We start from the raw sequence: 14871 nt of genomic DNA on the forward strand, positions 1-14871 counted from the left end.
TGCAGGAGGCAGCTGATCGATGTTTCTCTCTCATCGATGTTTCTAACTATCTCTCTCCATTCCTCTATGTAATAAATCAATAAAATATAAAAAAAAATAAGTGATAGAAATTTTAAAAAAAGAATCAAGAAATTCTGGAGTTGTAAAGTACAATAACTGAAATGAAAAAGTCACTAGAGGGGCTCAATATCAGAGTTGAACTGGCAGAAGAAAGAATCAGCAAATTTGTTGATAGGTCAGTTGAGATTATCCAGTCTGAGGAACAGAAAGAAAAGAGAATAAAGGAAAATGAACAGAACCTCAGATTCTGTAGAACACCATCAAGTCTAGCAACAGATACATAATGGGAGTCTTAGAAGGAGAAGATAGAGAGAAAGGAGCAGAACAAATAAATAGAAGAACTGTGCCCAAAACAAATCTCAAATTTGATGAAAAACAATAATTTATGCACCCAAGAAGCTCAGTGAACTCCAAGTGGTATAAACTCAAAGAGATCTACACCTAGCCCTATCATAATAAAAAAAAAAGAATCTTGAAAGCAGCAAGAGATAAGCAACATATTACATACAAGGGATCTTTGATAAGATTAAAAGCTCATTTGTCCTTGGGAACATGGATGCCAAAAGGCAGTGAGATGAAACTAGATGCCATGTGAAACCTTCAACTGCATTTGACCTCTGAGTCTTAGATAGCTCCGATCTCTCACATCGTCACAAATAACATGTCAATTTAGTTCCTAAAAAACAATTACTCAGGCTTCTTCTTTCTTTTGCATTTGATTTTAATCTTTAATATCCAACATTTTTGCTTTAGGAAATTTTCCCCCTGAACCAGGAATAGAATACTAATCACATTAAAATATACATATATAAAAAGTAGTCCTCCATTTTCCCAGGAAAAGAACAATAATTTCTAAAATATGCAAGTGTTTTGTTTTAATCATAATTAAAGTCTTGGTCATCTCATTATCTCTGTCACTTACATATTTAAATTAAATATTAGACACCCATTAACAATTTATAAATGCAAGGTGCCATTATTGAGTAAATAGATGCTTCTGTGAGTGAATGTGTCCCTTCTCCCTCCCACTTATGAAGCAGCAATATGGTTAGTTGAATTTTATGAGTAGATGATCCATTGCTGCAAACGCTAATCCTCCTCTCTCCCCTGTGTTTTTTCGTAAGCGTGAGTTGTTTGGGCAGCTCGGGCAACCTCTTGAGCAGTCAACAGCAAGAGGAGTTAGTCTTGGGCTTTCAGTACAGACTTGACGGTGTCTGTCTGAGTTAAGTGATCTCACCTACCCTCAGTAGCAAGCACTCTTTGAACTGCTTCCTCAAATGCTGCTGTGACATTCCTGGCATCTTTTGCACATTTTTCAGACTTAGGGTAGTTGCCGTTGTCCCTGCACCAGGCTTAGGCTTCTGCAGACACCTGCTGTTCACTTATGCCAATCTTGTTACCCAAAATGACAAAAGGAAAGCTTTCGGGCTCTTTTTACAGCTGCATAATATATGAATTCTTTCTTCCAGTTACTCAGTTCTGGAAGCTTTGAGAATCATCGACACTAAAAGTGAGCAGGCACTAGTCAGAACCTCTGTAAAAGGGCGTCCTCAGGCTTCTGAATCTCTCTTGACCGGCTGTGTCCCAAATCTGCATGGTAACAAACTGTCCATCTACCTCCGAGTCTTTATTTAAAAATTTCATACCTATTGTCTGGAAGAGCTGGGTATCAAACTTATTAGTCACATATCTGTTCATTAGAGAACTCTTCCCAACTCCACCATCTCCAAGGAGAATTATTTTAAAAAGTGATGATTTTCCTGCCATTATTAATCTCAAGATCTTTGACTTTAGAACGCTTATTGTTCAGTTCAAGCATCATCATTATCTCTCAGACTCTGGGAAGATTCACTCAAATGCGGACAACGGGGGGAAAGTGATTCACCACTGTGCAGGTTCATCATAGGAGTACAGGATGTTTCCCGCGGCCACACGGAGGACATCAGAGAGCTCGGCCTGTTCTGTCCAGGGGCAATGAGGAAAGCAAGAGGGTCAGAGACCCGGCAGGCTGGACGCGGTGCTGAAGGTGCTGCCCGAGTCCAGCCCTCAAGCTTCTTTTATACTTGATCTGCAGGAAGTCTGTCTTTTACCAAGTTCTTCTCCTCAAGTATTTCTAGAACTATGGAAGGCTTATGATATGTTCTACCAAGCCTGGAACATAAAATATTGGCTAGATGAATGAACTCTACCTGGGTTGTTTATATCCAACTGTCCGTCACTTTTTTCTGCATGTCACCTAGTTCTCCCTGTCTCAGGGCTGTCGGCTCTCTCCTCGGACCATTTTGCCTGAAACATACAAACAGACCTGTCTCATAACTTCTCAAAACACAGCTTTTAAATTTTTTATTTTAGAAAGAAACATCAACTTGTTGTTCCATTTATTTATGCATTCATTGGTTAATTCTTGTATGTGCCCTGACCGGGGATTGTACCCACACCCTTGGCATATCAGGATGATGCTGTAACCAACTGAGCTACCTGGCCAGGGTTCAACATACAGCTTTGAAAAATACTACCTGATATTTCACAAAATTTTACTGAATGCTTGGGGATAGCAGAATGGAATTACAATACAGAAAAAGAAAGTTTGGCCTCCAAAGGTGAATTCAAACTTTACCAGGTCAATGTAAGGAAAATACAGACCAATAGAGAATTTTTATGAGTTTACTAGTGTTCTGGTGCACGGATTCGTGCACATTGAAAGGAAATTAATTAGAAGAAATATTTTAATTTCGCTATTCACATCTTGCTAATGAAAAGAAAATAGGATTCTATTGAGTCTCCTATCTACCTGCAAGTCGGATTCCTGGGCTGAAGAAACTCTAAGGGGGCTGGTCACTAGGGAGAGGAAGCTGGGTGTTGCTATGTGACATCATTACCTGGCGACCACAGCCACTGTTTCCTGGCTGGGCTGGGCTGTGGGTCTTGGCAGCGTTGGCTGCGATTTGGTGGGGTGTCGCTCCAGGGTGGTGGCAGAGCCTGTGTCCCACTTGGGGGAAGCGAGTATTGGTTTGTTAGCGCCCGGTCCGTGGTGCCATTTATTTTTAAACTAGAGGCCCGTTGCACAAAGATTCGTGCAATAGGCCTTCCTTCCCCTGGCTGCTGGCACCGGTTTTCCTCCGGCACCTGGGACCCAGGCTTTCGCTTCGGCTGCAGCAGAGAAGCCAAGCCTCTTCAGTCTTCAGTCTTCAGTCTTCAGTCTTCAGTCTTTGCTCGGGCCGGAGCCTTCAGTCTTCGCTCTGCGCCTGCGTATGCAAATTAACCCGCCATCTTTGTTGGGTTAATTTGCGTACTCCTGATTGGCTGGTGGTGTTGTGGAGGTACGGTCAATTTGCATATTTCTCTTTTATTAGTGTAGATCAGTGATCGGCAAACTGTGGCTCACGAGCCACATGCGGCTTGCAAGCCGCAGTTTGCCGCTCTGTTGACTAATGAGTTTGCCAACCACTGGTGTAGATGGTCAGAGCGCGTCATAGCTACTGGTTGGATGGACAGACACTTAGCCTTTTATATGTATAGATTTGAGCCAAGCTGATGACATATGCCAGGGAGCGAGATCTCAAGTGCCCTAGAGAATAAGTTTTGTAGCTTCTTTTATGCAATTGAAAGTAAAGAAGGAGCTAAGGAAGATTACATGGAAATAGGAGAAAGCAAAGTGGAACTGGATTGTAGGGTAGTTAACAAGATTATGTGCTCCCTTGTGGGTGGTTATCCCTTCAAGGGATCTGAAAAAGAATTACTCTGGCATTTCAAAAGTATGTTAACCTAGATGCACAAGAACAATGGGCCGGGCTTGCTTAGGCAAAGATAAACCTTTTACTAAAGAAGTTATAGGCCTGGAATATGACTACCCACTATACCCTGCCCAGTTAGGAATTTATGATCCAATCACCGTGTGAGGTTACTTTCACTGGTCTTGGCACTTCTACTACAGAACCCCTTTTTCTTCGTATGTGTATAGCACTTTATAGTTTTATCATTTTACCCGACAGTTCTTACTGGCAATGGCTAAGGTCATGGTTTTGGTGTTTATGGATGATGGAGCAGAGGTTCTAATGGGTTCAATGACTCACCCAATTCCACCAATAAGAGGCAGAGCCAAGCTTTGAAAAGAGCCATCAGATTCCTGGCCTCAGGTTCTTCCACAGGATGTTAGTGTGATGTCTCAGTGTCACTGTCACAGGGCTGAAAAGACCCATCTGAAGCTCTGTCTTTCCTATTTAAGTTCATCTCTTAATGGCACTTGCAGCTTCTATAACTGGAGCCATTTACTGTCACCTGCACTCCTGCCTCTCCTCCCTGCTGTGTTGCCCAAGGCCATTTCTGTAGGCCTTGAAGGTTTGCCTCAGCCTTTCTGGATTTTGACTATCCCATTCCAATTGGTTGCAAAACAGCCATTTGTGTTTTTGCTGACTTGGGCCATCTTTTTATCCCTTTTTACTTCTGATATTCTTAAGAGGCAATTTCAATATTTGGCAGAATAAACTCCCCATGATCTAATTCTGAGTTTTCAACTGACTGAATGGTTTAAGAAGGGCAAAAGTTATGACTGTGCAGTATTCCAAGAAATTGTTCCTTCCTCAAGCATTTACTGTGTATCTGTGGATACAGCTCTTTCCTGGATGCTGTAATAAATGAAATAAAGAATAGAAAAAACAAAACCAATAAAACCAAAAGTTGGTTCTTTGAAAAGATCAACAAAATTGACAAACCTGTAGCTAAATGGACTAAGAGAAAAAGAGAGAAGATTCAAATTACTAAAATCAGAAATAAAAGTCGGAACATACTGATTCTATAGAAATAAAAAGGTTATGAGACAACTGTGCACAATTATACACCCTCATTTCCCCTCCTTTGCCCACCTCCCCCCAGCCCCAAGACAATCTTGAAAAAGAACAAAACCGGAGACTCACACCTTCTCATTTCAAAACCTACTACAGAACTGCAGTTATGCCCTGCTGGCGTTGCCCAGTGGTTGAGCATTGACCTTTAAACCAGGAGAATACGGTTGTGGGCATGTGCCCCAGTTGCAGGCTTGATCCCCAGTGCGGGGCATGCAGGAGGCAGCCAATTGATGATCCTTTTTCCTCATTGGTGTTTCTATCTCTTTCTTCCTCTCCCTTTCTCTAGAAATCAATAAAAATCTCTCTATATATAAAAGGCTAAGTGACCGTACGTCTATCTGACCATCCGTCCAACCAGCTGGTACATATGACGTGCACTGGCAATTTAAAAATGTTGACTCATGCATGCACGATACATATAAAGCTCTCGCTGGCACCAGTCACACGCGTGTATTTCGATCTGTCATTGTCTATTGTGAATTTGGTTGACACTTCTATTATAGAGAAAGGGTGAATAGTGGTATTCAAACATTCTAATTAATTTCCTTTCAATGTGCACAAATCCATGCACCGGGCCACTAGTATATTTATTAAAAAAAAACCTGCAGTCATCAAAACAATGTGGTATTGGCAAAAGACAGACATAGACCAACTCTCACATATATGGGCAAATTATTTTTGAAAAGGATGCTAAGACCATTCAATGGAGAAAGGACAGTCTTTTTAAAATATGGTGCTGGGAAAACTGGATATTCATATGCCAAAGAATGAAGTTGGACCCTTACCTAACACCATATATAAAAATTAACTCATAATGGATCAAGGATCTAAATGTAAGACCTAAAACAATAAAACGCTTAGAAGAAAACATAGGACAAAAGTTTCATCACACCGAACTTGGCAGTGATTTCCTGGATATGACACCAAAAGCACAGGTTACAACAAAAGACAAATTGAACTTCATAAATTTTTAAATTGTATATTAAAACATATTATTCATGGAGAAAAATGGCATCCCACAGAATGGGAGAAAATATTTGCAAATCATATATCTGTAAGGGATTAATATCCAAAATATACAGAGAACTCCTAAAACTCAACAACATGAACAACAAAGTAAAAGATTAAAAAATGGGCAAAGAACTTGAATGGACATTTCTTCAGAGGATATATGAATGACCAATAAGCATATGAAAAGACACAGTATAATGGTAGTTGCCAGGGACTGGGGGGAGGGAAGAATGGAAGTTATTGATAAATGGGGACAGAGTTTCAGTTTTATAAGATGAAAAGAGTTACAGACAGGGATGGATGATGGTGGTGATGTTTGGACAACAATGTGAATGTATTTAATACCACTGAACTTTACACTTAAAAATGGTTAAGATTGTAAATTTTATGTAATGTGTATTCTACCACAATAAGAAAAAAGGAAACATAAGATAAGGAGCCTTTTTGGTATATGGACAACAGAACAATATTTAAAAGTTTTGTTTCTTTTTTTAAACAGAAAAACAAGAGTCAGGCCAGCCTGAAATTAAAACCTACCAAGATCAACTTGGCAGTAGCAGGATAACAATGGGGTATTCACATAGTCTCCTCTGGAATTCAACAAATGTGAGGGTTATGGGGAATTTCATAAATCAAAAGGGCAAAATATTCAGAAAAAGAATTATGTGAAAATAAGAATCTGCAACCGGAGATAAGAGGGGAGGGGGACCAGGTCTGAAATAGAATATCATTTTTTAAATCCCTTAAGACATGTATTAATAATTGCCTGTGTGCTATTCCTGCTCTCACAAACAACCCTATCTTCATAGTGAATGCTGGAGTGGACCTAGCCCCTGGGAAGACGAACTTGGTACGGATGTGCGAACCACAAGTCTTTAAAAGGGGCACACCCCGTTGGTTCCATCAGAGTCACCAAGTGGCCTTCTGGGGTAAATCAGTGCAATGCTGGTCTATAGTATTGAGTCCATGTCTGTGATGTTCAAAAACAAGCAACATTTCCCTGGCCAGTTTGGTTCAGTTGTTATGAATGTTATATGAAATGTCTAGAATAGGTAAATTCATAGAGACAGAAAGTAGATTGGTGGTTGCCAGGGGCTGGGGCTGGGGGTGGGGAGGGGAGAAATGGGGAGTGACTATTAAGGGTACTGAGTTTTTTAGTAGGGGTGTTTGAAAATGTCCTGGAATTAGATAGTGGTGATATTTGCACAACATTTTGTAAATACTAAAAACCTCTGAATTGTGCACTTTAAAATGGTCAAAATGACAGGGGGCAACAACATTTTTTTAAGTAGCAAACTGAAAGCTTAATAACATTTCTCCTCTTTGTCAAAGCACCTGTACATTGTGTACATATTTGTAACCAGAGAATGTGCATTATTAGACCCATGTACCAAGCAATTCTAATTGGTCATGTACCTAGTCCCTGGTTGTATCAATTTACCATTATTTGATACAATTTAAAAAAATTATACTCCTACCCTATGCCTGGCACTTAAGTACTACTATAAATATTTATTGAATTGCCTACGCTTGCTATTCCTATTTCATTAGTGTGGCCTATTGCAGTTTAGCTATAATTACCTATTGTTTCAGATTGTTTCAGAAAAGATAATATCTCTTAAATGATGTGCTTTTTAATAAGAGCTCCACATTTTCCATTTGTAAGCTGTGTGTGTATATTTTTTTTCTGAAAGAAAATAGCATGCTTGCCTTTTCTGATCACAAAGGTAACATCTACTAACTAGAGGCCCAGTGCACGAAATTCATGCACGGGTGCAGTCCCTAGGCCTGGCTGGCAATCAAAGTGCGAGCGTCTGGCATGGAAGGGCAGATCCCAGCTGACCTCTGGGTCCTGGGCAGTATCTGGGCCTGCGCACCCCCCTCTGCCTGAGTCACGGTGCCCAAATCCCCACACAGAGATGCGGTGAGTGCGGCTGGACCCCACAGGCCAGGGCGCAGCATGAGCCTCTGGGCTGGCCAGCAGTGCTGCACAGAAGCTGGGCGGGCAGCACGCTCTCTCCTGCCATGTTCCGCACCGCCTCCTGGTGGTCAGTGCACGTCATAGTGAGCGGTCAAACTCCCGGTCTCTGGTCGAACTCCGGGTCGAACAACTGCTCGAGGGGACAATTTGCATATTAGGCTTTTATTATATAGGATTTTAAGAGATTTTGATAATGGTCTTGCCTGGGCTATGCCTTTAGCTTTTAGAAGCCTCCACACAATTGCATATCTGCAAAGGAGTTTCTTCTTTGTAACCTCTCTGCCCTGTCATTCTTTTCATTATCTTCTCTGCATCTTGAGTTTGCTTGGCTTTCATCATATCTTTCCAAATAGCTTCTTAGTTGCCTTTTCTCAGATGCTTAGGATGCCATTGTCCTCTTGTTCAAAGATCATGTCTATCTTATTTGCAAATAAGAAGGAAGAATAGAGTGTTTGCCATTTGTTCTGCCAAATCAACACCCTTAATTCCTAACTTCTCTCCCCTCCCATACCCTCCACCTAAAGGAGCAGTGGACGCTGAGTCTTCTCTCTTTCTCTGTGTGCGGCAGAGATGGGCACAGCCTGCCCTTTTGTTGCTCAGTGGTATCTGGTCCACTTTCCCTGCTGCACTCATGACTCAACCACCTCAAAGTGGGAGTTATTTTCCAGGAATGAGGATGATCTCATATCCTCTGCATCCTTGCCCGAAACCCCATTTTTATCTGTTAGCAAACTTGGGCAAAACAGTTCACCAGAGTGAGGGTGGAGTCCAGAGTGAAACTAAGAGGTCTTCTCAGTGATGGAGAGGTCAGTGGCTCTTGGCTTCCTGTGAACAGTAAATGACTCATACCTGTGTCACCTGCGGCCATGCAGGGATGTGGGCCAGAGACAGGAACTGAAAGGGTAGAGCAGAGGAAGACCAGGCACTTCGCCCTGAAGTTGTCAATGCACATCCAGTGAGCTGGCAGCCATTGCTTGCTAACTGATGTGACGAAGAGAGAATGATTGAACCTTAGGATGGAGCAGCTATTTGTTGAATGGCGGTTCATCTATCTATAGCTCCTCTTCGTCCATCTTGTTGTTATTCTATTTGTTTGGATTTCAAGCCTCAAAGCCTATTTCCTACCTTCTTCCCTCTGATTTAAATGAAACCTCTTTACTTTTTCATAAATCCTATTCTGGGATTGTGGATGCTGGGTGCACTTTATACCGTCAGAGAGACAGCCAGCCTCATTCACAAGCGGTGAGCGCTTACAGGGAGATTGTAATTGGGAAGATAGTGGGTCTCTTTTTTCCTGTTTAACCGAGCCGGGGTTAGGGAAGGAGCCCTGTTGTGAAGGATGTGGGCAGCTTTCTCTGTGGAGAGGCTTGTCAGTGTAAAATTCTCAGGGAGAGTTCCAGCGTTTGGGGACATTGAGATTAGAATTGTTGTGTGGTTTTATATCTGCGGGTTTATTTTTCTTCTGCATTTAGAACTAAATTTATATAAAAGAACACAACAATGAAATGATAATTGCAGTTAAAATTAGTAATGGCAGCTATGTTTATTCTGTTCTACTGTGTTCTCTTCTGGAGGTGTTGCCTTGAGGAAATTTAGGCCGTGTGTGTGTGTGTGTGTGTGTGTGTGTGTGTGTGTGTGTGAGAGAGAGAGAGAGAGAGAGAGAGAGGAAGAGAGACAGAGAGAGAGAGAGAGAGAGAGAGAGAGAGAGAGAGAGAACTACTTGCCAAAGTCGCCCAGCCATGAGTGGTAGAGCTCGGGTTGAGACTCATCTCTCTGCCCCGACACCCATGCTCTCCCTGTGCCCTGTGCCAGGCCACAGCCAACAGAACAAAACGCCCCACTGTCAGGAGGCTGTATGTTTATGTGTTTGTTTCTCTGAAAGACTCTAGATGTTCTCTTTGTCATTTCTGTGCTTGTGTCCTTCACAGAGCCTTTAGCACCCTTTCCTTCTTCTTCCCCAGTAACATCTGACATGGTGCCTGGGGCCTACGAGCAGGATTTTTTGCTCAAATCATGTTTCTTATCAGTTTTAGAAAATTATCCTTGGCTTCTGTTCTCTCTTTGCTTTTATTTCCTCTCTAGAATGCTGCTGCTTTAGGGTTATTGTGTTCCTGCCTAAGGGCTTGGAGAAATGTAAAGAGGTTTTTGAGCAAGCAGTTGAGTTTTTAGCCTGTTTGTTGTCACGCTCAGTTGCCCTAGTGCAGTGGTCGGCAAACTCTTTAGTCCACAGAGCCAAATACCAACAGTACAACGATTGAAATTTCTTTTGAGAGCCAAATTTTTTAAACTTCAACTTCTTCTAACGCCACTTCTTCAAAATAGACTCGCCCAGGCCGTGGTATTTTGTGGAAGAGCCACACTCAAGGGGCCAAAGAGCCGCATGTGGCTCGCGAGTCGCGGTTTGCCGACCACTGCCCTAGTGGAAGTGGGGTGTCTTCCTCATGATGCTGAGGAGACAAGTGTATAACTGGATGCAGTAGGGCAGTTAAGCCTCGGACCCAGTAAGGTGTATTGTCCTCTGTCACGTGTGTGCATTTCTCTGCATTGAGCAGATTCCGTGAGGCCAGGCCCAGCACCATTCCCTGCGGGGGCTGGAGTCTGATCCTGGGTGGAAGGAAGAAAGGCAAAGGAGTGAGGCCGCTCGGAGGAGGTGCTGTGGAGACGAGACGTGGCCCTAAGAGTTTTGGGGTTGTCAGGAAAGCATTCTTCAGAAAACATTGGCCCTTTGCCCTTCCTTTTTCCCCACTTGACAAATCAGTTTATTAGCATCAAATTTAAGGTTGTAGCGCTTTGCCCTTTCTGAAGCGGCAAACAGGTGCCCAGGAGATAGGCTTTCTGGTGACTGCCACATTGTGCTCCTAGTTTTAGGTCCGTGTCATTTCTCCTGCCCCCCTACACTCGTCCCAGCCCCATAATCTGAGATCTCTGGCTGATGGCCCTGCTGACGAATAGCCTGGCACCGCTGCAGGGTTTCATCTGGTGGGCGTGTGGAGTCTGAGGACACACATGTTCCTTGCTTCTCCCCTCCTTCCTTCTTCTTCCCTTTATGCCCTGGTTAGAGGCATGGTATATTCTGGGTCCATGGGGAAACAAACTCACTTGTCCCTGGTTACACATACCCCTCTCTCTGTCTCCAGTAATCTGCTTACTTCAGATCAAACAGCCTCATTCTGAATCCATTTATCCGTATATTCATTCAGCAAGGGTTTTGTGCCAGGCGCTGTGGTAACCTACGTGCTCAAGGCCATTATCTGATATTATCTGACCAGTATCACTTGCAGAAGTCTGGGTCACTAACGTGCCTTTGACCTCTTACCCATTTTACAAACTCAGATATTCCTCTTGGGTAATACAGTATCTCTTTTCCAAAGAGTTGAGGCTGAGGTTTCAATTCTGACCTCATTCCAAGGGGGAGCCTGGAGCAGGCCCCTCCCTGCCAGGCCTCATTCTTTTCTCAATGATGGAAGTGCGATCGCTTCCCGTCCCCACTCCCTTTGGTTATCTGTTTGCTATTCCTAGCACATGTGGTCAGGATTGGCTCATTCACTGCCGCTGGCCTGGAGCCCATTCGCTGTTGTTACTCTGTCCCTCGCGCCCCCCATGGCTTCTCATTCCTTCTCAGGTTAAGCTCCCGGAGACCTCAGGAGAGTCTCTAGTATCAGCCACAGGAAGCCACACCCAAAGATGCTCTCTAAGAGAAGGGAGAATTTGAAAATAGAACTATTTTCTTCATTTATTTTACCCTTTGAGACTAACCCGATGACTTGGAACAGTCCATTTTGGCCCATGGTGCCAGGATTGTCTGAGTCTTTTCTAGGGACTCTCCTGAAACCCTCTGATTTGTATGGATACCGAGGCTTGTGGGCTTGGCCTAGCTCCTCTACGAGCTGCCCGAGTAGAATGACTTCTGGATAGAAGAGATCTTCAGGGTCCCAAGTCTTGCTGTCCTCTCCTCCTGGGCCCTCACCACCTGGCGGGGCTCTGCTGCGAGGCCAGGGTGAGCTGAAGCCTTTACTTCATTCGCTTGTTTATTTCTTCTTTTGCCTCTCATCTTTCCACCCATCTCATCTCCCCACCCACACCCCAAAAAGAGAAAGAAGTAGAAATGTTAAGAGCAGCGTCGACTCTGTAGGCTTCAGACCTAGTGGTTTATCTCCCTTTGACAGGGGCTGTGGGTGGAAGTAAGAATTCGGACTACTTTCACGTGAACTTTCCTTAAACGCACAATTCTTGGGGAGGAGGGAAGAGGGTTTCCCTTGCTGTTTGCCTTACCACCCAGAGAGCTCAAAGGCTGCAGCCAGGGAAGGGACTTGGGCTTTTTGACAAAAGATTTTGCAGTGGCGGTGGGTGCTCCATAGGGGATGAGAATACGTGCTCCTTAAGGGATAAGAAAACGTGCTAACTTTAGGAAGTGCGGACAGGCTTCCAGTCTGCCCCCTTCCTGCCGCAGGAGGCCCTCCTGGACCATCCAGGCTCTGGCAGCCCTTCCCCACAGCGCCCTTGGCTGTGAGTGCTGCTGTCCCTGCAGGCGGAGGCCTGGTGCCGAGGCTCCTCTTGCCCCAGGTCACTCACGTTCAGTCCCTTATGGTGGGGGCTAAAAAACTTAAGACTTTTCCTCCAACCTTCTAAATTCTTAGCTGGGTTAATAATCAAATTAGCAGAGACAGTTTAACAGGAGAAAATCAAAGTTTTAATACGTGTGCATGGGGGATGCACTTAGGAATGAATATTACAAAGACAGGCAATGTGGGGTGTAGAAGACATTTTGTATAAAGGAGAAAAGGGTTGGGGAGGAAATGGGGTGTTAGATTTCAGAAGTGGGAGTGGGCAGCGTGAAGAGGGTACACACATGGTGACTTTCTAGGTGACTGAGAAATCATGGGCACAGTGGGCATCTAGCTAACAGGCCCCTGCCGAAAGCCCCACGGAGCCCGAGGTGAAGATCCTAAGATCTTCCTGAAGCAGGTTTTTCTGTCTGAATCTCTGGGGCAGGAAAGAGGGGGAGGGTCCAAGGTTCTTTCTGAGTTTTGTGTGTTAATAAACAGCTTAGAGTCAGTATCCCAAAAAGGCAGCTTCAGGGTGGCAACACGTTGGTTCCCTTCAGTATACAGAATGCCGGAAGCTTTCCAGATCCTTTCCCCTCGCCAGGAACCTTCTTATACCCACCAGAAGAGCTGACACGCGTTCATTTAGGTGACAGAGAACTCCGAAGCTGAGGTCTGGCTAAGGCAAAGCACATCCATACCAGGCAGAGCCTGAGAACCATGTGCAAACACACAACCACTGTGAAATATGATCAGTCCTCTAGGCCCCGTTCCAGTTTTCCTGGGAGCTTAGCTCTGGAATCTCAGACCTGACCTCCATTCTTAGCTTATCAGTTCTCCATGTCCTTGGCTCCTTTCTCCCAGGTGGGAAAAGGAGAGGGGCCATCTCGGGAAACCTATACACACCAGACCTTTACAGTGAGCAAAGGACTTTCACATACATGCCTGAGGGGTTCGGGGTATCGTTTTGCAGATGAGTTGCCTGAGGTCACGAGGAACCCCGCCTGGGATCCAGGTGTTCTGCCACCACATGTCCTGCACATTCTGTGAGGCCATGTCTCCCATTAAGGTTTATTAGTTCCTTAAACATTGACTCAGTGCCTTCTTGGTCCCCTGCTCAGTCAGATTTGGGACACCAAAATGAATAAGCCCCGGTCTCCGGCGTGGCAATGGGGTGAGCTACTTCGCTGCCTCTAGCCAACTATGTCACTTGGGAGGTAAGGCTCTTTAACCTCGTTAGGAGCACAGACTACACGTGTAAAACTGCTTGGCAGCAAGCAGAACAGGCATTCTATCCACAGCCATGAACCTGGCCTACCCATTGCCAAGGGAAGACGGTCTGGGCCAAATGGCGGGGTCACTTAGTAGGGACTGATCTGGCCGAGGTGAATGGGAGAGCCGGGCTCACACACACAGCCTGGGGATGCAGAGCCGAGCCGGGGGAGGTCTGGGCCCCTGCGTGCAAAGGTCCTTTGTTCTTGCCAGTCCCACAGCAGTAGACTCTATTGGCGCTAAAAGAAATGCAGGTTGTGTGTTTGTTTGGGCGGGGGGGAGGGACCTGGGGGAGGTAGCAGCGTAAAGACCATTGAGGGAGAGACGGAGTTAGTGCAGGGAGAAAGCCTAGTTAGCATGGAGCAGGAGATGCTAAAAGCTTAGCCAAGGACCCAGAAAGAAGTGGGGGACTGAACCGAATCTGGGGCCAGCCTTCCCTTCCCCTCCCCATGCTTGCTCTGTGGCCAGGACCTCTACCTGATCACCCTCGTTAGGGTTCCCAGACCCATCACAACACGAGGGCGAGGGAGTTCCCCCTGTACCAGCCAGCAAACTCAATGTTGACTCTATCCGAGGGGTGGAGAACGTCTGGCCTGCGGGCTGCATAAGACCCTGAAATCAGTTGGTCTGGCTCTGCCAGCGCGTTAAGGGTGAAATAATTAAATGTTTGGCCAAATATAGCTCGCTAATTTTTAAGTTGATAATTTTGTGTGGCCCTGGAATGATGCTGTAAATATCCAAATGGCCCTGGGCAGAAAAAAGGTTCCCCACCCCTGATCTACTCAGAGACAGCATCAGGTTCCACAGGTTAAGGGCTCAGTCCTGCAAGATGCCTCCCCTCTAACCCTCACCCCCTGCTTCTCTCTCTCTCTCTCTCTCTCTCTCTCTCTCTCTCTCTCTCTCTCTCTCTCTCTCAGCCTTTCTCAGCCAGATTCTTACCTGTGTTCTGACCAACCTGTTATAGATTGGGCAAGATATGTGGGAATGGGCACAGAGCTCCCAGCTCTCTCCAGGTGCATTGCTCTCCCCAAGTCTCCACATGTCCACCATCCCGGAGCTCTCTGAACTCATCCTCTTGGTTTTTTGGAGGCTTCATTACATAGGACTATTGATTAAATCGTTGTCTATTGATTCAGCCTCCAGCCCCACTATCCTCCCC

General features: G+C 44.8%; 1 protein-coding gene and 1 pseudogene across 5 annotated transcripts in view; one reads left to right on the plus strand and one right to left on the minus strand.

Moving 5' to 3' along the window:
- PC (pyruvate carboxylase) overlaps nt 1-14871 on the plus strand; it is a 66725-nt gene that overhangs the window by 12412 nt on the left and 39442 nt on the right. The gene's annotated exons all lie outside the window — the stretch shown is intronic.
- Nucleotides 1224-1827, minus strand: LOC308233829 (ras-related protein Rab-9A-like; annotated as a pseudogene). Its single transcript has one exon. The product of its transcript is annotated as a ras-related protein Rab-9A-like (transcript).

The sequence above is a fragment of the Plecotus auritus genome (assembly GCF_963455305.1).
Source record: "Plecotus auritus genome assembly, chromosome: 9".
Classification (NCBI taxonomy): domain Eukaryota; kingdom Metazoa; phylum Chordata; class Mammalia; order Chiroptera; family Vespertilionidae; genus Plecotus; species Plecotus auritus.